This window comes from Rhinolophus sinicus, chromosome 18 (assembly GCF_057876585.1).
Source record: "Rhinolophus sinicus isolate RSI-liver-muscle chromosome 18, RSI-T2T, whole genome shotgun sequence".
In the NCBI taxonomy this organism is placed as follows: domain Eukaryota; kingdom Metazoa; phylum Chordata; class Mammalia; order Chiroptera; family Rhinolophidae; genus Rhinolophus; species Rhinolophus sinicus.
In genome coordinates, this window is record NC_142518.1 from 66,769,732 (window position 1) to 66,786,320 (window position 16,589).

Sequence of the window (16,589 nt, forward strand, 5' to 3'; positions counted from 1 at the left end):
AGCTATCAATCCCCCTCACCCCCATCCTCCCAATCCCTAAGCAAACACTAATCTACTTTCTGTCTATCTAGATTTTCCTATTCTGGACATTTCAAATGAATGGAATCACATAATACGTGGTCTTTGAAGACTGGCTTCTTTTGCTTAGCATAAAGTTTTCAAGCATCATCCATATTATATATAACATGTATCAGTACAGGCATACCTCATTTTATTGCACTTTGCTTTATTGTGCTTTGAAGATATTTGTGTTTTCTACAAGTTGAAGGTTTGTGGCAACTCTGCGTCAAGCAAGTCTTTGGGTGCCATTTTTCCCCCAACACCATTTGCTAACTTTGCGTCTCTTACATTTTGGTAATTCTCACAATATTTCAAACTTTTTCATCATTATTATGATTCCTCTGGTCATCTGTGATCAGTGATCATTAATGTTACTATTATAATTATTTGGGGGCGCCTTGAATCGCACCCACATAAGACAATGAACTAAATTGATAAATGTTGTGTATGTTCTGACCAGCCATCCCCTCATCTATCTACTTCTCCACAGGCCTCCCTATTGCCTGAGATGGAACAATATTGAAATTAGGCCAATTATCAACCCTACAATGGCCTCTTTATGTTCACGTGAAAGGAAGAGTCGCACATCTCTCACTTTAAATCAAAAGCTAGAAATGATTATGTATATTGAGGCAGTATGTCAAAAGCTGAGACAGGCTGAAAGCTAGGCCTCTTGCACCAGTCTGACAAGTTGTGACTGCAAAGGAGAAATTCTTAAAGGAAATTAAAAGTGCTACTCCAGTGAACACATGAATGATAAAAAAGTAAAATAGCTTTATTGCTGATATGAAGAAAGTTTTTATTCATCTGGATAGAAGATCAAACCAGTGACACTTTAATTCTATGCAGGCTGAGAGGTGAGGAAACTGTAGAAGAAAAGTCTGAAGCTAGGACAGACTTGTTTGTGAGGTTTAAGAAAAGAAGCCATCTCCATTAACATAAAAGTGCAAGGTGAAGCAGCAAGTGCTGATGTAGAAGCAGCAGCAAGTTACCCAAAAGATCTAGCTAAGGTAATTAATGGAGGTGGGTACATTAAATAACAGATTTTCAATGTAAACTAAACAGCCTTATGTTGGAAGAAGGTGCCATCTAGGATTTTCATAGCTAGAGCGGAGAAGTCAATGCCTGGCGTCAAAGCTTCAAATAGGCTGACTTTCTTGTTAGGGGCTAATTCAGCTAGTGACTTTAAGTTGAAGCCAAAGTCCATTTACCATTCCACAAATCCTAGGGCCCTTAAGAATTATGCTAAATTGACTTTGTGCTCTATAAATAGAACAAAAAAGCCTCGATGACAACACATCTGTTTACAGCATGATTTATTGAATATTTTAAGCCCTCTGTTGAGAACTACTGCTCGGATAAAAAATATTCCTTTCAAAATATTACTACTCATTGACAATGCACCTGTTCATCCAAGAGCTCTGATGCAGATATACAGTGAGATTAACATTGTTTCCATGACAGCTAACACAACAGCCATTCTGTAGCCCATGGATCATGGAGTAATTTAAACTTTCTAGTATTATTAACTAAGAAATACATTTTATAAAGCTCTCTCTGCCATAGATAGTGATTTCTCTGATAGATCTGGGCAAAATAAACTTAAAACCTTCTGGGAAGAATTCACCATTCTAGATGCCATTAAGAACCTTCATGGGAAGAGGTCAAAACATCAACATTAACAGGAGTTTGGAAGAAGTGGATTTTAACTCTCATGGGTGACTTTGAGGGGTTCAAGACTTCAGTGGAGGAAGTAATAGCAGATGTGGTAGAAATATCAAGAGAACTAGAATTAGAAGTGGAGCCTGAAGATGTGAACGAATGGCTGAAATCTCATGAAAAAAACTTTAATGGATGAAGAGTTGCTTCCTATGGATGAGTAAAGAAAGTAGTTTCTTAAAATGGAAACTACTCCTGGTGAACAAGCTGAAATGACAACAAAGGATTTAAAATATTACTTAAACTTAGTTAATGCAGCTGTGGCAGGGTTTGAGAAGATTGACTGCTATTTTGAAAGTTCTACTGTGGATAAAATACTATTAAACAACATTGCATGCTACAGTGCACTCAACCATGAAAGGAAGAGTCAATTGATGTGGCAAACTCCATTATTGTCTTATTTTAAGAAGTTGCCACAGACAACCCAAACTTCAGCAACCACCGCCCTACCCTGATCAGTTATCAGCCATCAACAACGAAGCATGATCTTCCACCAGTGAACAGATTGCGACTCGCTGAAAGCTCAGATGATGGTTAGTATTTTTCAGCAATAAAGTATTTTAAATTAAGGTATGTACTTTTTTTTAGATATAGTGCTATTGCACATTTAATGGACTATGGTATAATGTAAACACAACTTTTATATGCACTGGAAAACCAAAACATTTGTGTCTTCATTTATTGCACTATTCACTTTATTGCAGTGGTCTGGAATCAAACCCACAATATCTCTGAGGTATGCCTGTATATCATCACTCTTTTACAGCTGACTAATATTCCATTGTATGGTTATACCACATATACCAAAAAGGAAATCTACAGATAATTCTCTCATTTAATTAGATTAAAATACTCAATAAAATAACAAACTGGATCCAAGAATGTATAAAAATAATTATATGCCAGGACCAGTTTCTTCCAACTATGTAAGGTTTGTTCAGTATTTTAATATCAATGTAATGCATTATATTAACAAGCTAAATAAAAAGTCACATATCAATTCATGCTGAAAAAAGACTTGAGAAAATTCAAACACTCATATGTGTATTTCAATAAAGCTATTTTTAAAACTCTCAGTAAACTAAGAATAGAAGGGAACTATTATTTTGCTGAGGATTTTTACATCTATATTCATAAGGAATATTGTTCTGTAGTTTTAGTGTGTGCGTGCGTGTGTGCGTGTGCGTGTGCGTGTGTGTGTGTGAGTGTGTGTGTGTGCTGTGTTTGGCAACTTTTGGCATCAGGTAATACTGGCCTCATAAAAGAAAGTTGGAACTGTTCGCTTTTCTTCTATTTTTTGGTAAGTTTACATACAACTGATATTCTTTTTTAAATTTTTTTATTAGTTTCAGGTGTACAAAACAATGTAATAGTTAGACATTTATCATTTATGTCCTTCACACAGTGATAACCCTCCTCCCCCCATCTACTACCCCTCTGACATCGCATACAGCCATTATATTTCCACTGTCTCTATTCCTAATGATATTAATTCTTTTTTAAACGATTGGTAGAATTCACCAGTGAAGTGATGTGGTCTTGGGATTTTCATTATGGGAACATGTTTTATTGAAATATAATTCACATACCATAAAATCTAACCTTATACAGTGTACAATTGTGAATTAGTATGTTTACAGAGTTGTGCAACCATCACCACAATTAATTTTAGAACATATTCATCTCCCTTAAAAGAAAGGCCGTATCAATTGGCATTCTCCTGCCCACAATGCTTCCTCATTCCAGTCCTACGCAACTAATTATCTAGTTTCTAGCTCTATGTTTTTGCCTATTATAGACATTTCATATAAATGGAATCACGAAATATGTGGTTATGACAGGCTTCCTTCACATAGCATAATGTTGTTAAGGTTCATTCATGTTGTATCATGTATTAGAACCTCACTGCTTTTAATGTCTGAATAATATTCCATTGTATGGATATGTCATATTTTGTTTATTCGTTACTGGATATGTCACATTTTGTTTATTCATTGGTTGATGGACATTTAGGTTGTTTTCCCTTTTTGGCTATTATCAGCAATGCTGCTATGAACATTTGTGTACAAGTTTTTGTGTGAATATATGTTTTCAATTCTCTTGGGTAGATACCTAGGAGTGAAAGTCCTCTATATTAACTCTATGCTTAACCTTTTGAGGTTTTGTTTTGCACAGCAGCTGCACAATTATCCATTCCTACTAGCAATGTATGAGGATTCCAACGGCCCCAGTGACCATCAGCAGAACCATTCTGAGTTTAGCCCACTGGTTTCTGTGGCTCATTCCTGTTTCCACTCAGATGGTGTTAGTGTTGGGCTAAACAGTGACCATAGTCTAAGTGGGTGGGTTGCCTCGATTAGACCGATCTGTACACGAGGCATCAGTAGGACTTTCCTCTATTTCTCTACAGGCCACAAGGGCTCCCATGGGAATAGAGGGGAGGGCATTTAGAGGATCTACATACTCTACAGGGCCTAGTACTACCTGCATTTCTAGAGCCAGTGGGCTGCTGAACAAGGTGCTCCTCTGCTGCAAATAGGCACGCCACTTACTCAGTGTGGGAATTTGAACCCTGGCTGAAGTGGGTTGATGGAACACATTCTTCATAGGAAGAGAAGTTCTTACCATAATATACTGTTCCTTCATGAGAGGCTCTACCTGGAGGAGTGATTGTACACTCCTAGGCACTGTTGCTATATAGGAGTATATCTGGTTTCTGCCCCTTCCAGAGATGGAACCAAAATCCTAGAGGCATGCTCTCCTTCTGTTTCTGCTATAGCCCAACCCATAGCTTCTGTAGTCACAGATACATGCAACTCAAACGGTAGCCATGCTTGGGAGATGCCCAGAGCTTTAATATGTTTAACTAGTATTTTTGCCTTCTTAAAAGAAGCTTGCTGCTCTGATCCTCAGTCCCACAGTGCCCTTTATCAGGTGGTGTAAGGAATGGAGGCAGTGTATCAGGTGGGGAATGAAAGTCCTTCAAAACCCTAAAATCCCTACAAGCCTTGCACTTCTTTCACATTCTTACACGTTGTCACGCAGCAGCCTACCCGTCTGTCCACTCGTACCTACCCCTAAAGAAAGGAGAGTCTGTGAGACTAATCCTTTCAGGGACTTTGCTTCACCTTTGTGCTTACACTTCATGTCTCTCTGTTTGGCCCCAGGGGATGAATGGTCAGCCAATGATGGGTAAGATTCCCCATGGAGGGAACCACCTAAGCCAGGTGCAGCCACATGGGGACCAACAGGAGAGCCCACGGTATTGATAGAGGTGGGCATAGACCCCCACCTTCCCCAGGCTAGAGAGCTTCTGCCTTTGTGGCTGCATTCCTTCCCACAACCTGCTTGGGAAGAGATTCAATGGTGTAATAACATCAGTTCTCCATCTATTCCTATCAGTAAGTTTCAGCATAAAGGTTTTGTCTCTTGGCAGGTACATCCTGAGACTTACGGTTCCACTGCTTACAGGTGAGGGTGATTAGTTCGAATCAGTTTCCTAGTATAATGTATGAGACTCACAGACCATGGAGAAAACAATGTTGCTTTCTTGTGTGTGCATCAATAAAAGCCACAAGGTGGCCCGACTCAAGGCTCTCAGTCCTTTGAGGCTGGGAGACCCTTGGCCCCCCGTTTCATAATTTTCTTGATTTCCGTTTCTTTCTTAACCCTTCACCACCCCTTCTCATTTGCTCACTGCCTGTGTTGCGCTGCACATGACATCTGGCGCCCAACTTAGGGTCCCAATTCTGGGACTCACTTGTGAGGCTCGTGGAGGGAAGGACAACTAGGAGTCGACATTAACCGGTGGAGCCACAGCAAGGGCTCTGGGCAACCATCACGTGACAACTACCTGGTAAGGAGGTAGGGAAGGTCCCGGAGAATTTAACCAAGGAAAGGGGGAATTGGATAAAACCTTACTAAACACTTTTGTATGTGAGAGTGTGATTGTGTGAGTGATTGATCTTAGCTCCACGACCTTGACTACGGAGCTTGTGTGGGCTGTAATCTGCAGTACCGTGGCCACGTCATAAGGCAAAACAGTGATTTGGCACTTAGCCAACCAGGCTTCGGGCTTATACGAGTATAACTTAGCCAAGACAGACCTTAAAGTCCCGCGAGGGACGCGGCCAGACAAGCATCAGAGTGAACTTGAAGTGAAAGCTCTTTTCTTTCCTCTTTTCTTTTACTAACATGGGCAATGCTGAGAGTAAATATAAACCTTGTATTTGCCTGCTTAAACAACTTCTTAAGAAGGAAAAACACAAAACCTCAGAAAAGAAAGTAGAGGAACTTCTTAAGGTGACTGAAACTCATTGTTCCTGGTTTCCAGACCTTGGAGCACTTGATTTAGATCAATGGGAGGAAGTCGGACGAGACCTCTGTAAGTTACATTTCAATGGGGTCTCTTTGCCCGGTTCAATCTGGGAAACGTGGGAACTAGCTCGTTTAGTTTTGGAACCTCTTCAGACTCGGAGGAGGAGACGGAGGGAGAGATAGAAGACCAGATAGGGGAAAGGGAGAGGACAGAGAAGATGAAGACAGAGTCTGAGACAACGCCAACAGTAGCCCCAAAATCATTATATCCAAACTTGGGAGACTGTTTAAAGGATGCTTGTCCCCCTCCCACTCGCTTGTCTCATTTGCCTTCACCACCACCTTCCTTTAGGGAACAGACGGGGGGCGGGGGGGAGCCTTCAAGATCAGTAATAAGAAGTAACAATCCTTTGCTCTGCAAAAGTGTACCTCCCACGCTGAGAAACGGCACTCGCTCTTCATTATCAGCCATAGAGCGTGGTATACGCCAGGCCAGGTTAGAAGGGGATGTAGACGCCTTGGCCTTCCCTGTAGTCATTAGGGAACGCGAAGCCCCTACTGCAGAACACCCCCATGGGATTCATGAGGCAGTTCATGAACCTTTTTCTTTCAAATTACTCAAAGAATTAAAACAGGCAGTTTTGCAATTTGGACCTACTTCACCTTATACTATAGGCCTTCTTAGAGGCATTGCCGATGGCAATTGGTTGATTCCTATAGATTGGAATGCATTAGCAAAAACCTGTCTGGCCCCTTCACAATTTTCACAATTTAAAACCTGGTTGATTGATGGTGCAGAGACTCAGGGAAAATATAATCAGACTCGTAATCTTGATATCAATCAGGACCAATTATTACGAAAAGGAGACTGGGTAGAAACACAAGATCAATTGGGAATGGAAGATCATGCTATTGGTCAATTAAAACAGATTTGTCTGACGGTCTGGGAAAAGACAGAGGTGGAAGGTAAAGCTCCATCTTCTTGCCAAAAGATTTTACAAGGCCCACAGGAACCTTAGTCCAATTTTCTCACTTGCTTACAGGAAGCTATTAACAAACAGGTGACTAATTCTCCAGCAGCAGATATAATTCTACAAACTATGGCTTATGATAATGCAAATGAGGATTGTAAGCGAGCAACTGGAACACAGAAAGGAAAAACTGATGCCATGGGGTATCTTTGATTATGTTAAGGAGTAGGGACAGAACAGTTCAAGGCCACTATGTTAGCCCAGGCAATTACAGGATTTACAGAAGGAAATAACAAGTTCACAGGCACCTGTTATAATTGTGGGAAAACAGGACACACTAAAAGGGAGTGCCTTAAGAAAAGTAAAAAGGCTCTCAACCACAAAATTTCTCTGTTCCCCAGGGTCCTAAACAACCTGAGATTTGCCCTCGATGTAAAAAAGGAAATCATTGGGCATCTGAATGTAAACCAACATAGCAAAAGGATGGAACCCTCCTTCAGGGAAACGAGAGACAGGGCCGGCCCCAGGCCCAGACAACAATCAGGACAAATATGAGCCAGGCAATGTCTCAAAATTATCAGCCTGTGTCTCCTCCCCAAAATTATCAGTACAACAATTAACTCCTGCCACCGAGGGAAGTGCTGCAGTACATATCTGCACAATTCAAGATATTCTACTGCTTCCAGGGGAAATCCCCCTTCGTGCGCCCACAGGAATATTTGGATCCATCCCTCCAAATACAGTTGGACTTATCCTTAGTCGTTCAAGCTTAACATCAAAGGGAGTTACAGTCCACACTAGAATAATTGATCCAGACTATGAGGCAGAAATTAAAATTACAATGTCCTCTTCTGTTCCCTGGTCAGCTTAAAAGGGGGAATGAGTTGCTCAACTCCTTCTGATCCCCTATATACCCCCAAGAAAAAAGGGAACTCAAAAGAGAGGAACCGGAGGATTTGGAAGTACCGGTTTGGCAGGTATTTTTCTGGCAGAAAAAAATCTCAGGAATCCATCCTATTTGTCAAATTGAAATACAAGGCAAGAAATTTAGAGGTATAATAGATACTGGAGCTGATGTTTCTATAATTAGCTCTCAGGAATGGCCAGCGAACTGCCAAGTCCAGGAGCCCAACATTAATATCGTTGGGGTGGGCTGAGCCTCAGGTTTATGTCCAAGTGTTTGCATTCTTTCTTGCCTCGGACCTGAGGGACAAAAGGGATTTTTACAACCTTATGATGCTGACATTCCAGTAAATTTATGGGGTCGAGATCTGCTCACTCAATGGGAGGCAGAAATCTGGATACCCCCTGGACAATATAGTACTCGAAGTCAAAATATGATGAGTCATATGGGCTATCAGCCAGGAAAATATTTAGGAAAATTTAATCAGGGAATCACTCAAACTATACAGCCCTCTTCTAACAAGGACGTGAGGGACTGGGATTTAAATCAGAAAATCGGGAGTCTTTCATGTAGGGGCCACTGTTGCAGAGCTACGGACTCCTGTAGCTCCTAAATGGATTAATAACAAGCCTCTTTGGATAGAACAGTGACCCCTCTCAAAAGAAAAATTAGAGGCTTTGACAGAATTAATACAGATCCAATTAGAACAAGACCATATAAAACCCTCAACTAGTCCATGGAATTCACCAGTGTTTGTAATAAAGAAAGAATCAGGAAAATGGCGAATGCTCACTGATTTGTGAGCTATTAATGCTCTAATTAAACTTATGGGTCCTTTATAGCCTGGACTCCCACAACCATCCATGATTCCTAAAAATTGGCCATTAGTAATAATAGACTTACAAGATTATTTTTACACTATCCCCTTACATCCTCAAGACTGTCCTAGATTTGCATTTTCAATACCTTCTATAAATAACAAAGAACCTATCAAAAGATATCAATGGAAAGTTCTTCCACCGAGAATGCTTAATAGCCCCACAATTTGCCAGTTTTCTGTACCTAGAGCTGTTTTGCCAGTTAGAGAAAAATTTCCAGATTGCTATATCATTCACTATATGGATGACATTCTCTGTGAGGTGTCATCTACAGAGATTTTAGCTGATTGTTTTAAGTTCCTCCAGGAACAGCTCGAGTCAGCAGGTCTCTGTATTGCTCCTGATAAGATTCAAACTACAACTCCTATACAATATCTAGGAGCTACAGTAGATAGGCAAACCATCCAGCCACAAAAGGTACAAATTAGGAGAGATCAAATCTCTACATTGAATAATTTACAAAAATTATTAGGAGATATTAATTGGCTACGTCCTACTTTGGGTATTCCTACTTATGCGCTTAGTAACCTATTTGGTCTTTTGCGGGGGCCCCCTCAACTAGATAGCCCCCCGCACTCTAGCCCCTCAGGCCAACAAAGACTTAGAACCAGTTGCAAAGAAAATTCAGGATGCTCAAATTCAGCACATAGATCCATCTCAACCTTTACAAATTTTAATTTTTCCCACTCCACATTCGCCTACAACAGTTATTATTCAACAAAATGACCTGGTAGAGTGGATTTTTTTGCCTAATAATTTCATTAAATCACTCCCAAGTTATGTGGAATTAATTTCAGAGCTCACAGCATGAGTCCAATAAAATAATAGTTCTTCTTAAGACACAACAAATAACACATTTATATATTCATTCTGAACCTTGGCAGACTGCTATATGTGAATTTTTTGGAGTAACTGACAATCATTATCCAAAAAACAAGTTATTCCAGTTTGTTTTAAAAACTAAATGGATCTTGCCTAAAAAACTGACAGACCCCTATGCTACAGGGTGTCACAGTCTTCTTTGACGGATCTAGTAATGGTAAGGCAGCAATTTTCAGTGAAACAGATCAACAGATCATACAAACTAATTGTACCTCTGCACAAAGAGCAGAGTTAGTAGCTGTTCTAACTGCCTTAAAATTTTTTACTGAGTCTTTAAATATTGTCTCTGATTCTGCTTATGTTGTACATACAGTACAAAACATTGAGACAGCGTCTTTATCTTATAATTCAAACCTGTCTCTCCAACTTTTTTAATCAACTCCAACAACTTGTAGGAGACCATCAACATCATTTTTTTAATCACACATATTCACGCTCATACCCCTTTACTGGGACCATTGACGAACAGCAATGTTCTTGCTGATTTATTAGTAACAAGTGCCCAGGTTACTGAGGCAACCCATTTTCATTCTTTAACTCATACAAATGCTGGTGGCCTCCGGCCCATTTTCCTATTACTTATAAACAGGCTCGACAGATTGTTCAAACTTGTCCAACCTGTCAAATTCTTAGTGCCCCACAGGAGTGTCCTGAAGGGGTCAACCCCCGGGGTTTAGTCCCCAATGCTATCTGGCAAATGGATGTGACTCATGTCCCCTTTTGGATGTCTGTCCTTTGTTCATGTAACTGTGGATATCACCTCTGGCTATCTCACTGCTACTGTGCAGACAGGTGAGACTGCCACACACTCCTGCAGCCATTTACTTGTCTGTTTTTCAACCATGGGGCTCCCTCAAGCGATCAAAATGGACAATGGCCTTGCTTATACCAGCACAAAATTTACAAAGTTTTGTGAACTGTGGGAAATTAACCACACCACAGGAATCCCTTATAACCCACAAGGCCAAGCCATTGTTGAACGTGCTAATTGTACTTTGGAAAAAAAACAACTACAAAAACAAAAAGGGGGAGACAGCAAGGATCCTCCACAAGTACAGCTAGCTAAAGCCATGCTTACTTTAAATTTTTTAAATTCTGGCTCTAGCACAGAACCGCACCTTGGGCGTACAGCTGCAGAAAGACATTTTAACAATCGCCATAGTCCTAAAGCTTTGGAGAATGTGTTCATTTGGTGGAAAGATATTCAAACTAACCAATGGCAGTTAGGAACCTTGTTAACATGGGGGTGAGGCTGTGCTTGTGTTTCTCCAGGACCGAAAGAACATCCTGTGTGGGTGCCCAGTCAGTGTATTAAACCATATCATGAATAACACACCGAAGACCAGCCTGACAGTCAACCGCGGGAAGAACCAAAAGATTTATTGGACTTTTAATTGCAGCTATCATGGGAATAATTGCTGTAGCCACTCTAGCTGCTGTTTCTGGAGAAGCTCTACACCAAACGGTACAGACCACTGAATTTGTACAAAAATGGCATGAAAATGCTAGTAAATCTTGGAATCAACAAGATAGATCAGGAAATTAATGTTAGATTAGCTGATTTAGAAACTACTGTTGTATTTCTTGATCAATTGGAAAAATCTCTGTACTATGATTACTTTAAAATATGATTGGAATATATCTACCTATTGTGTAACCCCTTTCTCTTATAATCAAACTCGTACCCCTTGGTCTGAGGTACGAGCCCATCTCCTGGGACATGTGCCCAATCTCATTGTGGACATTTTACAACTACAACAAGAAGTTGATCAGATGTCTAATGCCAGCTTCAACTCCTCCCTGGAGAGGAGACACTTTCTGCGGTTGCAGAAGGACTTTCTACTTTAAATCCTGTCAATTGGATAAAGACTTTGGGTGGAGGGTTTGCTGGTGCTACTACTATTCTGTTTATTGTTTTATGTTTATTTTGTTTAGTTTTGTTTAGTCCTCAGAAGTGGACAAACAGCCCTCCGATCGGCAATGAATGAAAAATCTGCAGGGTCTGTGATTTTTGTATTTCAAAAGCAAAAAGGGGGAGATGCTGCCACACAGCAGCCTACCCGTCTGTCCCCTCGTGTCTACCCCTAAAGAAAGGAGAGTCTATGAGACTAATCCTTTCAGGGACTGTGCTTCACTTTTGTGCTTACACTTCATGTCTCTCTGGCCCCAGGGGATGGCTGGTCAGCCAATGATGGGTAAGATTCCCCATGGAGGGAACAACCTAAGCCAGGTGCAGCCACATGAGGACCAACAGGAAAGTCCACGGGGTTGATAGAGGTGGGCATAGACCCCCACCTTCCCCTGGCTAAAGAGAGCTTCTGCCTTTGTGGCTGCATTCCTTCCCACAACCTGCTTGGGAAGAGATTCAATGGTGTAATAACATCAGTTCTCCATCTATTCCTATCAGTAAGTTTCAGCATAAAGGTTTTATCCTTTGGGGAGGTACATCCTGAGACTTACGGTTCCACTGCTTGCAGGTGAGGGTGATTGGTTCGAATCAGTTTCCTAGTATATGTATGAGACTCACAGACCATGGAGAAAACAATGTTACTTTCTTGTGTGTGCATCAATAAAAGCCACAAGGTGGCTTGATTCAGGGCTCTCAGTCCTTTGAGGCTGTGAGACCCTTGGCCCCATTTCATAACTTTCTTGATTTTGGTTTCTTTCTTAACCTTTCGCCGCCACTTCTCGTTCGCTCACTACCTGTGTTGCGCTGGACGCGACACTTAGAGGTTAGATAAGTGTGCACCTTATTATTCACAGTTTCTGGGATGCTGTGTACCTTACCTGACCAAATGACTCCCCAAATTTTACCACAGTGGCTGGGCCTTGAATTTTCTGAGGGTTCATCACCCATCATCTCCCTCACAGATACTCCAGCAAAGTCTACAGAGAGTCTGCAGCAGAGGCAAATCTTCACATGTTAACATTGTATCATTAATGTAGTGAGCCCATTTTACTGATATGGGAAAGCAGAACACAGACAGCTCTGAGGCTACCATCCCATGCCATTTGACGGGATGTGTCAGTGGCCTTGGGAAAACACTTGAAAAGTTCATTTTTGCCCCTCCCATGTGAAGGCTATTGTTCTTAGTTATAAGAAACCTATCCTTGTCAAAGTCTTTTCTTTGAATTTTCTCTACGGTGAAGTACCTTGGCAGAAACACTTTTTCAAAAGCATCAGAGTTAAACTATAACTGTTTTTAAATGACAAAACACTTAAAAAATGGCCATGTTAAATATCTGATAAGAGTTCAGTATAATGCAATTGACAAGGGAATTTTGTTATTTCTTTGATAACCTTTTAAAAATAATAACTAGAATTATGACTGATAACACACTAGGACATAGATTTTTAGGAATTTCATACAATTTCTAGAACACTTAATGTAAATTTACATAAATATAACCTATAGAAAGTTTAGTATCACTTATTTGACAATGCTGCCTATGTAATTTAATACATCAAATGAGTCTAGTTAGTTTAATATCTCTCTTATCGGGAGAGAGAACAAATCTTTTGAGATGTTCTTGGGACCCTCTGAGAAATCGCAGTTAGTTCATGGTCAAAAAGTCTTCATTGAAAATTTGATTTGGGGGAAGACTGTTAACAATATCAAAAGGTTTTAAAACACTTGATTAGTTAGGATCATAGGTCACCATGAAACAAAATGTACTTACCCATTTAACCAAAATGACAAAGACTTCAAAAACAGAAAGTTACATAATTGAAAAAAATTAGCTCTTTTAATAGAGAAGATTCCATTTTCTTAAGCAATCAAAGAACTAATGAAGACAACATGGAGCACAGGAAATTATTTTGATAAAAAACAGAATTTTGATTTATAGGTGGATTGTTTGAAAGGTACACAGAATATTTGTGGTTTTTTTTTTCTTTTTAGGCGGATTACTTAAAAGGTAAAACTTCACAATTTTATCAAGAACAGACCACTAGTCAAGAAAAACTGTTATTTTAGCATACGAAAGAAAATTAAATTTCAGTTTTACATAAGTACACTATTGATATTAAAGCTTATTTTAAGCCAATTAAATGAGCTTTTACAAATTAATTTTGACAATACCATCAAAAGGTAGACAAATATCACATATACATAATATGTATCCACAGACTTACATAAACACAGACACCATAGCTTGCATTCCAAAACTTTAGCCATGAATCAGGTACAACAATATAAAGCTCATTAGTTTATAAGTATAATAACTGTTGAATCCAAATTGTGTCTCTGGCAAACATAACTAGTTAACATTACTTGCTGAAATGGCTAAAGCTTTTTACTAATATTTGTAGAAAAGACTTTTAAGATTTGTATTTTCCCTTGTCGAGTAATCCTATGGTAGCTGTTGACTAGATTTGGGGCAAGGGAGCTTTTATAGAAGTCTGTATTTTAAAAAGCCTCTTTCTTCCTTTTTTGAAAATTCAGTCTCAGGTGTTTGTAGGTAGTGTTTTAGTTATCTCCTGGGGTGTTTACATTTTAAAAACAAAAATAACATTTACAATTTAAAGGAACAGAGAAAAAAATGCAAGTTTTTCTCCTAGGAGTTTTGGGGTATATTTTTCTACTATCAAGTATCCAAAGATCGAAGTAAACCAACAAATAAACCAGAAACAGACTCACAGATACAGAAAACAAACTGATGGTTGTAGGATGGGAGGGGGTTGGGTGATTGGGTGTAAAAGGTGAAGGGATTAAGTACAAATTGGTAGTTACAAAATAGTCACGGGGACGTAACGCATGTACAGCATAGGGAATCTAGTCAGTAATATGGTAATAATTCTGTATAGTGCCAGGTGGGTACTAGACTAATTGGAGAGATAACTTGGTAAATTATATACATTTCTAACCACTATGCTGTACACCTGAAACTAATATAAAATAATATTGAGAGTCAAATGTAATTGAAAAATAAAAATAATAATAAAAAGAAACAATGAAATACAAAAAAAAAGTCTCGTGTAATTACTATTTAAAACTTTTCTTTGTATTAGGGGTTGTTGGACAGCATGGGGCACTTCATCTGTTTGTCAATCACCACAATATCCTCCCCTTTATTTTCCTCACTTTCCCAGGGATTCCACTTCTTAGAATGTCTCAATCAGGCTTTTTCACAAGTGCTGGGACCTTAATCCATGGCAGCTTGTGTCCTCCTAGCTTTGCAAAATTGTCATGCTTAGGTCTCCAATTTATGACCCTGCTCTCCTACCTTGTCTGCTAGTCTGGACACTACAAGAGTAGTGCACAACTCCATATCCATCTCTAATCTCAACTCCTTTTCCAACTTTCTGACTAAAGTTTCACACTCGAATGGGGCATCAGTAGCCAGGTGAACTGCCCACAACAGAGACCAGCCCACTGCGGCAGCCATTGGTTTCCTTTCTTTGCCACAGTGCAATATGCGGTTTCTCGAATAGGAGCTTCAAACCAGCCAGTTTTTTCATTACATCCCCATACTCATGTGTCACTCCACAGGCATCTAACATATGGTCAAGCCCTCTCCACATAAAGGTTGATGACCAACTTGGAATTTCCCCCATAAATGCTTCTTTCCCAAGGCACATTTCTCCAGTCTTCTGGCTGACTCACCAATTGTTGGTTCACAAACTGGCCCCCATAGAAGGAGAGTAAGGAGAGACTGAAGACAGGCAGACCACGCCCAACTGGTAGATGGTAGTATTAACTTACATATGAGGCTTGCCTTGGGCAATCGCAAGACGAGTAGATCTTTGCACTCACGAACGAGAATCTCAAACGTTTATATAGAGGCTTTAATTAGGTACAGTAACATATTCAGTCCAGATGATCTTAAAAACACATTGATCTCTTAAGACTCCACGCTTGAAAATGCTCCCACTTGTGAATAGTGGGTAGAATGTACATTCCGAGAACACGAGAGGGGATAAGGAATTTCCAGCCGCCTGGGTCCAGCTCATTGGTCCACTCCCAGTCACGTCCTCTCAATGACCCCCTCCAATAATAATTCTAGTAATTTTGAAAAATATGCCGCAAAAAAACAACCAAATTCCCTTGTCAATTGCATTATAATTAATTCTTATCAGATCTCTAGCCCTGACCATATTTAATTCTTTTGTCATTTACAGACAGTTATTGTTTTACTCTAATGCTTTTGCAAAAGTATTCCTGTAAAAATGCTTCATCATCAAAGGGATTAATGGAAAAGACTCCGACAAGTACAGATTTCTGATAACTAAGATCATACCACTGAACTGAACAACAATTTACAGAACTCTAATGAAAAAAATTGATGAACTGATAAGGCTGCTAACAAAAGATGAATATAAACAAGAATTAATTACATGGGACTAAATGAACTGATGAGAATAATTTTATAACTCTTTGTTTGAAACGTTGTTGGTTCTTTTATGTTTTGTTTTTCCAGATATAAGGTAACTGTTTTCTCTTATGCTATCAGCAATTTGTTAACATATACGTTGATAAACAAAGATGAAACATCTTTTTCTCCCTACTTGGTTCCTCCAGAATTCGGAAACTCTTAGTGAGCATTCTTATTTTCATAGCAATGTGGTTATTTGCATAAGTCCAATAAGAATCTGTTCTCCTTGTAACAGGACATAAATGGAATCATAGGTTATATTACCAAGGTTTTGACTGGGATGTCACATTAAAAAATGTGCACAGAATCAGATATGACTAGACACCTTTAAGGAATAGCATACCATGGTAAGAACTTCCTATCAAGAGGTAGATTGGGAATACGTTCTATTGACCCACCTCTGCCATGGCTCAAACTCCCACTTTGACTAAGGGGCATTCCTATGTGGAGTAGAGGAGCACCCTGTCTGCCAGCACACTGTCT